Consider the following 16,259-nt stretch of genomic DNA (forward strand, 5'->3'; position numbering starts at 1 on the left):
GAGCCAATAACTGTTTAGGTACAGGTACTATTTTCGTTTTCTTTCATCTCATAAGATTTCTGTGATAAGTACGATCAGAACCTTTCATCAACAAGAGCCAAAAACAGCAAGATGGAAACAGTTGCTTAATAATTCTAGCAGTTTCTAATTTTTGTCAATTAGAAACTGGTATAATAAGATTACTTTTTTTCTAACTGTAATTATATTCACAATTTGAGAAATTAACAAATTTCGGGGAACAGAGATGGGCTTTCTAGTATAGTATGGTATAGCATAACGAAAGGAAAAATGCTCTTATTGAAAATTGCAAATTTTAAGAAAAAATACTCATCCAAAAGAGGCATATTTTTACTTCTGTGGGGTATGGAAATAATCGAAATATCGTTATGAAGCGATGCTTGTAGTAACTTCCATTACGAAAGATAGAAGGGACTAACAATTTCAGTTCTGGTTGCCAACTGAATGAACTTTCTACAGGCATTTATTAACAGGTTCCACAGTCAGTTGATCTTGGGAAGCACCTAATAGTTTTTTTTTTTTAGCATGATCAAAAAGCCAATTTTCAGAGAAGGCTTTTTGATCACGCAACTTAGAAAATCGACGGCAGAACACACACACACACACAAGTCGCACAAGCCCGGACGCGAACGGACGTGCCTGAAATCGTTAATGCTTTTACCTTGAATTAATGCGGTATCGAACATAAAAACTGGATGTATCTAGCATCGACTGATATCTCGTACAGTGCTCTATCTAACAGTGAGTAATTTACTCTATAGTTTCATAGTTCTAAGCGCGTATGAGTGAAATTTTATTCTATCTTTTTGAACTGAATACTGCTGGTCTGACTATCTGTTGTTCAGCTACCTCAAGGACAACGTTCCAGGTCATAATAGCATTAGCTGCTATAGCAAGGGCTAACACTCTCCCCCTCTCTTAATTCATTGGAATCGTCACTTCTAGGAATAAGCAGGAAAGCTGTAAGTACACTATCTTAAACTTTCTTAGAGTAGCAGTTCAAGAGGAAGTCTATAACACACAACTTTAAATAACATTAAGATGGCGGAAAGAATTAGAGTTCGAAAAAGCCCTAGATTTGCTACGTAACGTTGTCAAAGTAAACAGTAATTTAAGAAAAGATTTAAAAAAAGGACATACTAACCGTAGTTAGCGAACTAACGAAGGTTTTCAATAAAATGAAAAACGAAAACTAAAGTAGCAATAGAACTACAGGTAGCTACAAACAACCAGGACAAGGTTAACTTCGCTCAGCCTACTCAGCTATACTAGGAAGTCGTTAAAACAATGATAAAAACAAAGACGAATTTGAAAACAATCCATGCTATAAACTAATAGTGAAACTGATAGCTCAACTAAACAGCGAGAAAACTAAAAATATCATCGAAGAAAAAATAGACCCAAGGAAAATCAAAATCGGAATAACAAAAATGGAAAGTATTAATAACGGAGGAGTCTTAATTAAATCCAAAGAGAAGACTGACATAGACTTTCTACATAACGAAATCACGAAGGAATGCAAAGACACGGTAGTAGCAAATCCCAGCAAAAAATATCTTCCAAGACTAATTATATATGATATTCCCAGTGAAATTGATACGAACAACGCAATCGACTCAATTCCCATGCAGAATGAAGAACTCTTCAGAACCGATACAAAGCTGACATAGAAATTTATCATGACAAATAAAAAACGAACAAGAGAAACTTAGTTATTGAAGTCGATCCAACGGTGAGGACCAAATTGCTAAAAATTGGTGTCAAAATGTGGAGAATTTGCCATTGTGCAGACTATGTAAACGTTCTGAGGTTCTTTAACTGAAATAAATTCCACCATCATACATGAGACTGCAGGGGGAAAACCAGCTGTCCATTCTGCTCTAAAGAACATAAGTTCAGCGAGTGCCTACGAAATAAGTCCGAGATGAACTGCATAAATTGCCAAAATCACAACAAGCATGCCAAAAACGACTGCAAACACATGGCACTGAGCAATGGAATTAAAACTTTTGCCGACATACAACTACTACAGTCAGCTAAAAATTCAAAACACTGATTACGGAAAGCAATAATAAAGCTAACAGAAACAGCACTAATTCTCTGGCATGCTTTCAAATAAATCTTCAATGCTCCTTATAAAAGCTGTAAATAACTTAACAGAAAGCATAAATAGAAAAAATATAGGACTAGCATTAATACAAGAACCCTACAACGTTAACAACAAAATATGCGGCTTTCCAAGTAATTAAAAAGTATTTTCAAAGGGATCAGAAAGAAAGAGAGCCACAATACTAGTGATCAACTCTGAAGTGGAGGCAATATTAATTTCTCAGCACAGAAACGAGGACTCGGTACTTATCGAAATTACATACAGAGGAATTAAAACTTTTGCTGCAAGTATGTATCTAAACTACCACGCTGACATAAAATACGACCTAGAAAAAATGGGAAACATCGTGGATTTTACTATCAATCATGGCCTAATTCTAGCAATAGATAGCAACGCCCATTCGGTATTATGGTTTAACGCAAACACAAACAATAGAGGAAAAAAATTGGAAGAGTTCATAGATAGCATCAAATTCCCTACACATACTAAACGACGATTGTAACAGTACATCATTTGAAAATACCAGAGGAAGCAGCTTCATTGATCTGACAATAACAAACAAAGCTATTTTACCCCGGGTTTCTGAATGGAAATGCAAAGAAGAGGAAAGCTGTTCTGACCATCGCATATTAAGTTTCATTATCAGTAACAAAAATTTAAACGGAATACACAACACAAACCATCGAATTAATACCAAGTACTTCACTAATAAAACCAACTTATAAAAATTTATAAAAGCATTAAAAAGAGAATTTTCACGCCAAATCTCAGAAGATCACTATAATGCGAACGGCGTACAACAGCCCAGCATAGACAAAAACCTAACCATCTGGGTATCAGTACAAACCGATACAGACTTTCTTGCTTCTGTGCTTTCATCAAGTCTGATAAAATTCAGAGACCAAACACTCAGAATAACCAATAAGCCAAACATCGATGGAAGAAAATCAATACCTTGGTGGAACGATGAACTAACAGTCCTAAGAAAATATGTTAACAGACTCCGACGACTATACCAAAGAACACACAATAACCAAGATTTGAGAGAGAGTAGAAGACAGAACTACTATAAAGCCAAATACAGATATCAGTCCAAAATTACAAACGCGAAAACAGAATCATGGAAAAATTTCTGTACACTTTCAACCATATCGAATATTTGGAATTGCATATATATATAAATTAGCAGCAAGCAAGAATAAGACAACACCTATGTTATCAACTATCAAGAAAACAGATGGCATCTACACTAAAAACTTAATAGAAACTGCAGCTATTATGATAAAGTTCATTCCTGATAACAATGAATCAACAGATGAAGAAATCCACAAAACTTACAGACAAAGAATGAAAACAGACATAGACACTTCTGACGACGACTTATTTAAATCTAATGAAATCGAGTCACTATTAAGATCAATGGATCCAAAAAAAAAAAAAACTCCTGGAGAAGATGGAACAACCAGCGATAAGTTCCCGCGGTTAGCCGAGTGACTTTGCGCTTGGAACCATATGCCTGGGGAAGGAGTGTCCTAGGTTCGATTCTCGTCGACGACTTGAGGAACTTAAGGATCTTCCTCAGCCATAGCCAAGTTAGCCGGTCTTGAGAGTGGACAGCAGGGTTTTTTCCGCCAGTTTATCTGGGGGTTTTCATCCTGCAAGTAGGCAAACCGGCCCCGTGAACACACAGGTTACAGTCATACATACTTACGGCAAGGAAGGCAACGGGAAATCACTATCTCCCTAGTAATCAGCTGCAACCCTCTCAAGAGAGTAAGCCACAAGATCAAATCAGTTACTCCTAAGCGCGTATCTCTAATTCCCCGATTTTATAACAACAGTTTTCAACGAATGCCTAAAAAGAGGTCGATTTCCCTCAATATGGAACCGCTCAAAAATTATACCCATAATGAAACCAGGTGTGGTGTTTGCACACCACGGCGCTTGGCCGCACGAAGGAAGACTTCGTTTCGAGTCTAGTTGGCGACTAGAGGAAATTTTTCTAAGCCTTTTTTCGACCGGTTCCCAAGTTAGTCGATCTCTGGCACGGGCAAGCGGGTTTTTCATCCCGTAAACTCAAGAAAATCGACCATAGAACCCACATTATTTCAGACATTAAATATATTGTGTTAGGGTTGGGACCACGAGATGGCGGCACATTTGAGCCGTCTCTCTTCGCTGTGTACCGCTTAATTAGTGATAGCCTTGGGCCATCTATCTCTGATTGGTACCAGTGGAGATTGAACTGCCCACTCAGTCTCCAAAGTTAGATAGGGCTAAATGGCCTCGCCTATTCCCGTATACGGGAATAAAAAAAAAAAAAAAAAAAAAAAAAAAAGAGGCGTTAGCTGAAACCAGGAAAAGAAACATCCGACGAAATTAACAAATAGAGACCAGTCAGTCTCATAAACGTTGCTGGTAAGGTACTAGAAAAACTCCTAATAAACCGAATAATGCACTATCTACTCAAGAAACCTATTAAGCAGCAATCAATACGCATTTAGACCTCAGTTCCGTACAGTAGACGCAATTATGGAAGTTAAAGAGTTCACAGAAGACAGTCTACAGCAAAAAAAAAAAAAAAAAAAGACGTACTACTGATTTCACTCGATGTGCAAAGAGCCTTCGATGCTGAGTGGTGGCCAGCCATAATCAATCAGTTAATAGATTTAACATGCTCGAAAAACTTACTCTACCTTACAAAAAATTATTTTACAGACAGAAGAGCAACCATAACATTAAAAACCACAACTGTATCGAAAGAAGTCAAACGAGGCTGCCGCAAGGTTCCTACTGTGGGACAGGTTTCTGGAACATCCAGTACGACTCCCTTTTAAGACTTCCCTTCACTACTGAAACAAAAGTCATAGTCTTCGCCGCTGATGCGATGATAATGATTCGGGGACGCGACGGCTTACAGTTAGATGTAATGGCCAACGAAGAACTCTTGAACTCTTTAAAATTGCAGAATGGGCAGAAAAAAGTTAACTTCAATAGCACCACGTCTAAAGTGCTCCACATCTCACGCAAAAAATCAAAACAACCCGTAACGGTCTTCCTAAACGGAGAAGTTCTCGAGGTAGCCAGTGAGTTAAAATACCTAGGAGTGATAATAGATGAAACATTGACCTTCAATAAGCACATATCATATGTTGCCGAAAAAAGCTTACAAGTAGTAAACCTCCTAGCTAAGTCGGCAAGGATTAAAGGGGGGGGGGGGATTAGGCCAACGAGCGCTGAAAACAATATATACCGGTGCTACACTACCACTGATATGTTATGCTGCACCTGCCTGGAAACTTACACGAAAATCAAAGATAAACCAATAAAAACTAAAAAGTCCCTTCCGAAAGATATATCGAAAGTTACAACATCGATCCAAATTGCTACGAACGTCCGCTTCACTACAGTAAGTGGCCTCACCCAGCAAAGAAAACAAAAATAAAAAAAACGCTACTAATGGGACATGGAAAACTAAGACACTACTTACACAGATTCCATATCCTGGAATTGCTATCATGCACTTGTAGTCCACACCTTCAACAGACTGTTGATTACATGCTCTACGACTGTCAGCTACTGGACTCCATCAGGATGCCCCTAATACAACATGTCATCACTTCCGGAGACAAGTGGCCAGTATCAAAACAGAGACTTATCGAAAAGTATTACTCAGAATTAATTAAATTTGCCAATAAGATCAAGTTCCAGTGACCTGTAATCTAACATAAATTACTGATATTGTGTGAATTATATGGTGTTAATGTATATATATATAAAAATACAAATGTAAATATGAATATTGATATAAAAACGTAAATGTGAACATTGATACAAAAATATAAATATAAATGTTAATCAGTACTTGTAAGCTATATGTAATATGAGCATCGGGCTTCCAAACAGTGTATCGCTATCGACGAACATGAGTAAATATGGCTATCTTACCGACTATGATCGTGGACATAGTCGGTAAGATAATATCGGCACAACAAAGATGGTCACTCTATCACACAAGTGGTAAGAACTCTAGTGTTCTCTAGGGTCACCATATCAAGAGTTTACCATGAGTATACTATCAACGGACAAACTAGCGACCAGCTAGGAAGTGGTGGCCGACCACACGTTACTGAAGAGCAGAGTAGACATAGACTATCCACGCTCATAGAGAATAACTGAAGGGCAACGACCGAACAAATCACATTTAGTTTCAATGTTCGAGGTTCAAGCAGTGCAGCGAGCTAACGGCATTGCGTACCATGCATACCATGAGCAACGGGAGCTGACCCCTAATGGTGTGCTAGTGCTTACAGCTCGTCATCGAGCATTGTGCCTCGTCTGGTGTCAGGACCATCAAAACTGGACCTCTGCAAAAGTGGACTAGAGTCGTGCCAGGTCAAGTCTGTGATAGTTTGGAAAGCCTTCTCATGGAGAGCTCTGGTATTCTGTATTCTGGTATTCTCATATTCTTTATTCTGTATTCTGGTAGCTCGCAGCCTTACAGGCTGCGAGCTACCAGAATGTGCTGGCTAATCACTACACAATCATGGCCTTCATGCATCCTGCAGCTGATGATCTGTTTAAGCTGGGCAGTGTGCCTCAACCATCCAGGCATGGATCGAGGAACACTCATCTGAGTTTGGAACCATCCGGTATCCCCAAGGTCCCCTCGGATTTAAATTCGATGGAATATCTCTGGGACGCCATAGGGCAAGACATCAAATCCATGTCTCAGGGATTGAGGTCTAAAGTGCAGTTGTAGACAATGCTGCAACATGCATGGCTGGAATTACTCCAGCATCTGGTGGATTCAATGCCTTGTACAGGCTGTTATTGGCGCTAAAGGAGAACCGACACGGTGTTAGGTAGGTATCAGTAATGTTTTGTCGACTGAGTATATATAAAATATTAGGAACCTGTAGCTCAGTGAAAACTGCGTTTGCATTCACCAGTGCAAAGCTACCATTGAATGCAAACCGCTAAGCCGCCCAAACATAGACCTTGGTGCTACTCTAGTCACTGACTAGAGTAGAACCTAGTCTTTCATCCTAGTTAGAACCGAGTTAGTCGATCTCTGTTATAGAAAGCAGGAGTTTTCTCTCAGAAACTCGGGTTTCGTCCGCTAAATTTAAGAAAATCGGCCGTAAACCCAATAATATTCAAAAAATCAGGTAACGCCTTTTTATTCTCGTATAGGGAGTAGGCGAGGCCGTTTTCAGCCCTATCTAACTTTTGGAGACTGAGTGGGCAGTTCAATCTCCACTGATACCCAATCAGAAATAGCTGGCCCAAGGCTATCACTAATTAAGCGGCAGGCAGTGAACAGAGACGGCTCAACAAGTGCCGCCATGTCGTGGTCCCTAACCCTAACACTCTCGTATTTAATGCCTGAAATAATGTGGGTTCTACGGTCGATTTTCTTGAGTTTCGGGGAGAAAAAAACCAGCTTTCCCGTGCCAGAGATCGACTAACTCAGGATCGGTCGAAAAAAGGCTTAGAAAAATGTTCTCTAATCGCTGAAGACTCGAAACCAAGTCTTCCTTCGTGCGGACAAGTGGCGTGGTGTGCAAACGTCACATCCACTGAGCTACACAGGCTCTGAGCTACGAAGATAAATAAACTAAGCACCGCGAGATGGCGCCACTTGTCGGTCGACTCTTCACTGGATGCTGTTTATAATTAGTGATATGCTTGCCAGCTATCTTTGATTGGCTATCTTAGAAATTAATATGCTCCTTCAGTCTCCAAATGAATCAGGGGAATGAAAGGAGTTCGCGGTTTTTTTTAATATACAATATTTTTCACTCTGTACATGATTATACCTCTCATAAAAAGAACTAACTTCTTTCTATTACCAGAAAGCGTAAGAAAAAGTCTCTAAGTCTGTAAATCGATAGGCATCTGGTTTCTACCATGGAGGTGAATTTCATTTGTAATGTTTTGCACCCATAAGCATTACGAGAATAGAGTAGATAACTCCCACAATTGTGATCAGAATTTTATTATTATTATTATTATTATTATTATTATTATTATTATTATTATTATTATTATATACAGATACTCCATGAAGTCAAAAGACTCATCGTGGGAGACTCACTATCCATATACACAATGCCTATCATATATCTCCTTATTCATAGGGCATTTAAAGTCATCTCTGGCAATCCACTCCACTCATTCACCACTCTTCAAGTAAAGAAACTAGTTGGCATATCTTTACTAACCACACTCTTGGACAACTTCCAAGCATGACCCCTTGTTATCCCCCTACTCACATTGTATTGAAAATTTTCTTTTGTGTCAATCTTATATAATCCCTTTAGTAACTTATAAGTTTCAATCATGTTTCCTCTTTCTGCCTGTCAGCTAAATTCTGCAACCAAAACAGTTTGAATCTATCCTCATAGGAAGCATTCCATAGACATGTCATTAGCTGAATCACTCCTCTCTAAATCCTCTTCACCACTTCCCGATCCCTAAGAAATGTAGGTAACTAAATCTGTGCACGGTAGTCAACATGTGGCTAGAGGGATAATAACTGTCCTACATTGTCCTTACCCCACACTGACAATTTGTTTAAATCATCTTGTAAGCAATCAACATCACCTTTATCAACTATTTCCCTCTCTAGTTTTGCATCATCAGCGAACAAATCAATATCCCCCTCAAATCTTCTGCTATATCATTAATGTGCAAATTAAATAGTAGTGTTCCTAGTAAAAAGCCTTGAGGCACTCCACTAGGCACCCTCATTCCCCTTGATTCCACTCTACCTTACACCACCCTGTCATGTCTGTCTATCAGTAATCTAACTCACCTCCTCTTTGTGCACCCTGGGTCACGCTAATTGAGCTAGTGCGATTTGGCAGCCAGTCTAACACTTAGTTCTCTTAAGGCATGCAGTCAAACAATACTGATTTTTCTGATTTTATTGATGATGCTGACAAAAAACTGGGATTTATCCTTAAGATGTGTCAAGTGAATATCAAGGGAATTAACAGAGCAAAATATGACTATCTCTGCAAAATACTACAAGAAAATAACATTGACGTTGTGTTTATTCAAGAAACGCATGCCGAAAACGAAGATGACCTTAATAGAAGAGGAAAAAATAACTGGTTACACTCTGATTGATGCTACATACCACCGGAATTATGGCATTGCAACATATATCAAGGATGATATAGAAAATGCTTCTCTCCTGACAACGAGATGTGATAACGATGCCCATCTTGTGAGTGTGAAAATTCACAACATAACAATAGTCAATGTCTATAAACCTCCTTTATCATCATGGTTTATAGATATGATACCTACTTATCAACATCCAACAGTATGGATTGGTGGTTTTAATAGCCATCATAATGAATGGAAGTACCGTGATAATAACAACGACTAGGGTACTACCCTCGTTCAATGGGCAGAAATAAATAATATACACCTTGTATTTGATGCCAAGGATAGAAACACCTTTTGATCATCAGCATGGCAAACAGAGTCTAGTCCGGACTTATGTTTTGTTTCAATAAACACAGAAGGGTAACCATTACAAGCAAGGCTATATGTACTTTCTAACTTCCCACATAGTCAACATTGACCGGTGTTACTGGAAATTGGTATGACACTACCTATAGCAAGATCCTTTCCACGACCTCGTTGGAATTTTAAAAAAGCAAATTGGAGAAATTTTACGAATAAATTGGATAAATGTGTTCGTTGGATACCTGCTAGAGTTGCGGAGTACAATAGATTTGTAGGAGCAATCATATCAACTGTGAAAAGATATATCCATAGAGGTTACAGAAAAGATTATGTCCCCGGATGGAATGAAGAGAGTGAACATCTCTACAGAGAGTTCCGGAAAAGTGAAGCTTCTGAAATAGCAGATGAATTACTGCATAGCCTGATCTCATCTCGAAAAACAAAATGGATTCATACAGTTGAAAACCTTGACTTCAAACGATCAAGTAATAGAGATTGGAATCGTCTCCAACAACTATCCATAAATAATCTACCTAAAAAAAAAAGCACAATCATCTCCCTGAGAAAATAGCTAATCAAATTGTTAATATATGAAGGGCACCTAGGGACCGTGAACATACTAAGAAAGTAAAGAAAGAACTTAGAGCTTTAAAAACAAATACCCCTGCTTTCTCACAATATGGCTCAATCTTCACTATAGATAAAGTAAAAGCCGTCATAAAAGATATCAAAGCAGGCAAGCCAATCCCAGGCATCGACGGTGTCCATCCTGAATTTCTGATTAATAGCGGACCAAATACCATAAAACGGCTCTGTGAATTCTTTTCTGATATATTATTGACTGACCGGCTACCTAGCCAGTTTAAGAAGTCAAAAATAGTTGCTATTTTTAAACCTGGAAAAACCACCCCAGGAGGCAAAAAGTTACAGACCTATTGCTTTATTGAGTTGCACCTATAAAATGTTAGAACGTCTTCTGTACAACAGATTATCCATACCAATTATGCAGCATGTCTCGATTGAACAAGCTGGTTGTAGAGAACAACGTGGTTGCTGTGATCAAGTGCTCACTTTAACATCATACATAGAAGTTGGATTTCAAAAGCAAGAAAAAACATCAGCTGTCTTCTTGGATCTAATAGCGGCCTATGATACAGTATGGCGTGAAGGTCTTATATACAAATTCCTTAGCATTGTCCCATGTAAACGGACTGCACACTTAATTTCCTCCATGCTCACTGAACGTTTCCTTCAAGTTATATTAGGAAATAAAATGTCCCGACAACGAAAACTTAATAATGGTCTTCCACAAGGGTCAGTATTGGCAAGGCCGGCGGAAGCGAGCATGCAGAACATGCGGTGCATGCGGGCGACGCTACGATGGGGGTGCCGCCGCCAGGGAACGGTTCATAAGTTAATTTTTAAGAAACAAAATTTTTATCATAAAAGCAAGGAATTCGTAGAATGATCAATATTAAAATAAATAAGGCCGGATACACTGAATAAAAATTTAAAAAAAAATTATATTGCAGCCTCTCTGATCAGCCAGCTGTTTACAATTTTGCAGCGAGAGCAGGCTAAATGCTTGCCTGCAGAATGTTGTGTCTACTGCAATCTATCTAAAGTGAAACGGTGAACGGTTTTCATGCGCAGAAACGAATTTTCGTACAAAACATTTGTTGCTAGTTAGCCAGTCATATGGTACACATATTAGTAGGCTACTGACAGTAGCGCAGTACCGACTATTATTTCGTCTCTGTGTCATGTTGTGTGATAATTTCTTGTGGGTATAAAATAGAAATGGAATCAAAAATTAAAAAAACGTTATTCGGTGCACAAAATCATAAGCGTCATGCTGCGAAAGAATCAGATATTAAGAAACAAACTGGGGCTCTTAATAAATTTGTTAAAATATTAAAATATTCTGATGCAGATTGTAACCAACTCGATACATCAGAAATCAGAGGCGAAGAACCGTGCACATCACCCAGTTCGCATGAAAGTACTATTGCAACTATTGAACAAGATAACTGAACATGATTTAAGTGAAAAATAGTTAGGATTTAGTCAACTACAACAAGATTTAGTTAGTTAACCACGAAACTAACACATTGTTAGAGTCTGTAAATTTAGAAGATCCAGGTGAATGGCGATATATTGATGAAAAATTATGAGTTGTTTTAATTGAAATGGGGCCTGTTCAAAATAAAAATATAATATATCCCAGAGATACATATGGTCGTAAATTTGGCGACACGTATTATAATAGAAAAATGGAAAATGGGAGCACGTGCCAAGAGCATGGCTCATTTATTCCGAAACTTTAAATTCTGTTTTTTGCTTCTGTTGTAAAATTGTCGCACCTACTGAATCAACTGAATCACCCAACTGAGTCTTGTAGAAGGTTATAACGATTGAAAAAATGTAAGTACAATTTTATATAGACATGAGACTAGTTTAACTCACATGAAAAATTTCTTAAAATGGAAGGAACTTGATAAAAATTAAAAAAAAAAAAAAACTACTATTGATTTCCAGACTCAAAGCATGTATGAAACGGAAAAGAAACATTGGACGAGTGTTTTAGAACGCTTCATTGAAATTATAAAATTCCTTGGTAGTCGAAATTTAGCTTTTCGCGGATCACCTGATAAATTATATGAAAGGAATAATGGCAATTTTTTAAAATTAGTCGAACTGTTTGCTATGTTTGATCCCGTTATGGAAAATCATGTTGAAAGTGCCCTACAACGAAACAATAGGGTACACTATTTGAGTAAAAATAGTCAAAATAAAATATTGGAAACTTTAAGTAACGCAATCAGGGATACAATTTTATTATCAATTCGCAAATCTAAATATTATTCCATAGTTTTAGACTGCACACCTGATGCAAGTAAAACAGAACAAATGACAATTATTATTCGCGTTGTTTCCTGTGACAATGGAATTGTCAAGATCAGGGAAAACGTTTTAAGTTTTGCAGATATATCAGATTCCACAGGATGTGGTTTATGTGCAACAATAATGGAACAACTGGAAAAAGGGAACATTCCCATTGAAGACATGCAAGGTCAAGGGTATGACAAAAGGGCAAATATGGGCTCCAAAATTTGCTTTTGAACAAATATCCTTTAGCTTTTTACGTGCCATGTGCTGCTCATACTCTAAATTTAATCATTAACGATGCAGTCAAAGTGAATGTAGATACAATTAGTTTCTTTGCAATTATTCAAGAAATATAAAATTTCTTTTCATTCTCTTACAAACGTTGGGCAATCCTTTTGAAGTTCGTAAAAAATTTAACATTGAAATAGCCAAGGGAAAGTAAAATTAATGCAATCCGCCCTCTACGATATCAGTTACGAGAAATTCATGATGCACTTTTTGAAATTTTAAATAATGAAAATTTTAATAAAGAAACTCAGCATAAAGCACAAACATTATGTGCTAAAATAAAGGACTACAAATTTATTTACTCTCTTATAACTTGGCATGATTTACTTAACAGAATAAACCCTGTGAGTAAAATGCTTGAAGACAAAAATATGATCATTACACTTGCTTTAGAATCTATCGAAAACTTAAAGATATTCTTACAAGAGTATCGATCAGATACAAATTTTAAAGAAGTTCTAAAAACGGCAAAATAACTGAGTGAAGAGGTTGATGGAGAACAAGAATTTAAAACTGGTACGGAAGTCCGACGACGAAAGAAGACACGACAATTTGACTACGAGCGTCATGACGAAACGCCACAATCGCCAGAAGATAAATTTAGAGTGAATGTGTTTTATACACTTCTAGACGTTGCAATGTGTTCGTTAATAGCAAGTTTTGGACAACTAAAAACATATTATGATAATTTCAATTTCTCGTATAGATTAGTACAAATTAATAACGAAGATTTACGAAAAATTTGTGACGATTTAGAGATTCTCTTGAAGGACTGCGACAATAAAAACGTAAATGCAATAGAACTATATGAGGAGTTATGTGCTTTCCGGGATATTTTTCGAAAGGATAATTTAAATATTCAAAACCCTTTCGATATTCTTAATTTTATTGTGTCCAATAATTTATCTTTCCCTAACTTTTCAATTGCTTTAAGAATACTATTAAACTTAACTGTTAGTGTAGCGAGCGGTGAAAGTTCCTTTTCCAAGTTGAAATTGATTAAAACCCTTAAGAACAAGTATGTCATAAAAATAGGCTTGTTAGTTTGGCGTTAATAGCTATTGAAAATGATATACGTGCGGAATTAGACATTAAAACCATTATTTCTAATTTTGTGAATATGAAATCAAACACCTTAAAATTTTAATTTAAAAAATTTCAAGTATATTTATCTAATTTAATTTATTTTCTGTTATTCTGTAAAGATGTTCTTTTTTGAAAACTTATATTAAATATTCTAATTATTTCTGAATTATTTTCTTATTTTCTCCTCTATCTTGAGTTTCTTTTATTTTCCTAAAAGATAGTTCCACTTATAAAAATTATTAAAAATTTTTTACAAGTTACTAAGAATTTAGTAACTTGTAAAATGCAAGAATTTTTTAAACTTTAGTTGAAATAAATTTTAACTTTAATTAAAATTCATTTTAATTTTGTTAGCGATTCGGGTCGGTGTGAAGGCTATAATCCCTGTATCATTATATTAAACGATTAAAGTGAAGTGGCTTTATCAAAATTTGCTTTAACGTTTGAGAATTTTTTGAATATTCGGGTTTTTAACGATTATCCTGCCTAGTCAACACCTTCCGATTCGTTACATTTAGCGAACCAACGTGTGGCTGTTCTGTCAAAATTTATTTAAGAAATTTCAAATAATTTAAATTTTTATTATCGTAAAAGAACCACACAATCTCGGATTGTTACAAGGGCACTTAGATAGAAATTGCATGCGGGCGGCAAAGACCTTAGTGCCGGCCTGAGTATTGGCACCCTTACTTTATAACTTATGCACATATGACTTGTCTGCTATCATCTCACGCAAGTTTTGTTATGCTAATGATACTATAATTGCCATTCGACACAAAAACATGAGTCAGGCTGAAGACGTACTTACAAGAGATCTGAAAACAATAGGTGAATATTACAAAAAATGGAGGCTTCAGCTCGATCCAGACAAAACAGAAGTATCAAGCTTTCACCTTAATAATCACATGGCAGATGTCACTTTACATATCTTCTTTGAAGGATTACTACTAAGACGCAATAACTTTCCAAAATACTTGGTCGTAATAACCCTGGGCCGCACGCTCTCTTACAAGCAACACCTAGCAAACGTTTCTGCTAAGTTAAGAATCTGTAACAACATAATATAAAAACTAATAGGAATGACATGGGGAGCAACAGCTGATAATCTGCTGATTACAGCTCTTTGTCTAGTTTTTTCTGTTGCCGAATATCGCTCACCAGTGTGGCTAAATAGAACACATGTTAAACTTGTTGATAGCCAACTAAATAATACAATGAGACTGATTTCTGGCACAATTCAATCAACGCCCACATTCTGGCTTCCAGCTTTTGGCAACATTGTTCCACCGAATCTGCACAGGACTAAGGCTCTCTTACAGGAGTATAAGAAAATCTTGGAGAACCCAGCCTACCAATACATTTAGATCTCCCAGACTTAAGTGTACGACGATTGAGATCAAGCCAGCCACCACCACAATTAGCCCAACTACTACTGCAATCTAACCTTGACCTGAAGCAAAAATGGCAAGAACAGTGGAAGAGCCAGACAGATGACATCAAAAATTTTTTCTCAAAGAATTACAAGAAAGTTTTGATGCTTGCTCACACCTCCCATGAAAATCCTGGACTCAGCTTAATAGAATACGAACTGGTTATGTTGTATGTGCGGACATGCTTTTTAAATGGGGTAAACGACCATCCCTGCATTGTGATTGTGGTGCTCAAAGACAAACTGTGGAACATATTGTGACTCAGTGTTATCTCAGAGCATAATCGGGAGACAAATTGGACTTTTTAAGTGCTACATCCGAAGCTATGAACTATCTGACCAATATGTATGTAACCATTTAATTTTTTTTGGTGTTTTTAAATGACTTTTGACTTTTATTTTTATATGTTTTTAAAGTGGCAGTGTATTGTACTGCATGTTTTGTTATTCATGCCATACGAATAAATAAATAATAAATAAGCCACCCTCTATCCATGCCACTAGTTTCATATCCATTCCCATTTGCTCTGACTTATGTAATAGTTTTCCATGCGGTATTCTGTCAAATGCCTTTGAAAAATACGGAAGTATCATGGTACAGCCTTTTCCTTTATCCAGTTCAGCTATCATCTTATTATATATGTGAATAAATTACTGAGGCAGGACCTTCCTTGTACAAAGCCCTGCTGCCCCTATACAGTATCATATTCCTATTCACCCATTCCTGAATTTTACTTTTAACCAACCTTTCCAATACTTTTCCCACCACTCCAGAGAAACTAATTGGTCTGCAATTTGCTACTTCTCTTGGAGCCGGCTTTATATAAAGAACTATGTTACCCTCTTTCCACTGCCTTGGAATCTTTGCCAGAGCTGAGACTTAGATTTAACACTTTCTCAGAAGCACTGTCAGTTCACTTACTTCTCGTAGAACACGAGCTGACATACCATCCA

The sequence above is a fragment of the Typopeltis vanoorti genome, chromosome 21 (genome assembly GCF_054136105.1).
Source record: "Typopeltis vanoorti isolate ZY-2024b chromosome 21, IOZ_Tvanoo_1.0, whole genome shotgun sequence".
Classification (NCBI taxonomy): Eukaryota; Metazoa; Arthropoda; class Arachnida; order Uropygi; family Thelyphonidae; genus Typopeltis; species Typopeltis vanoorti.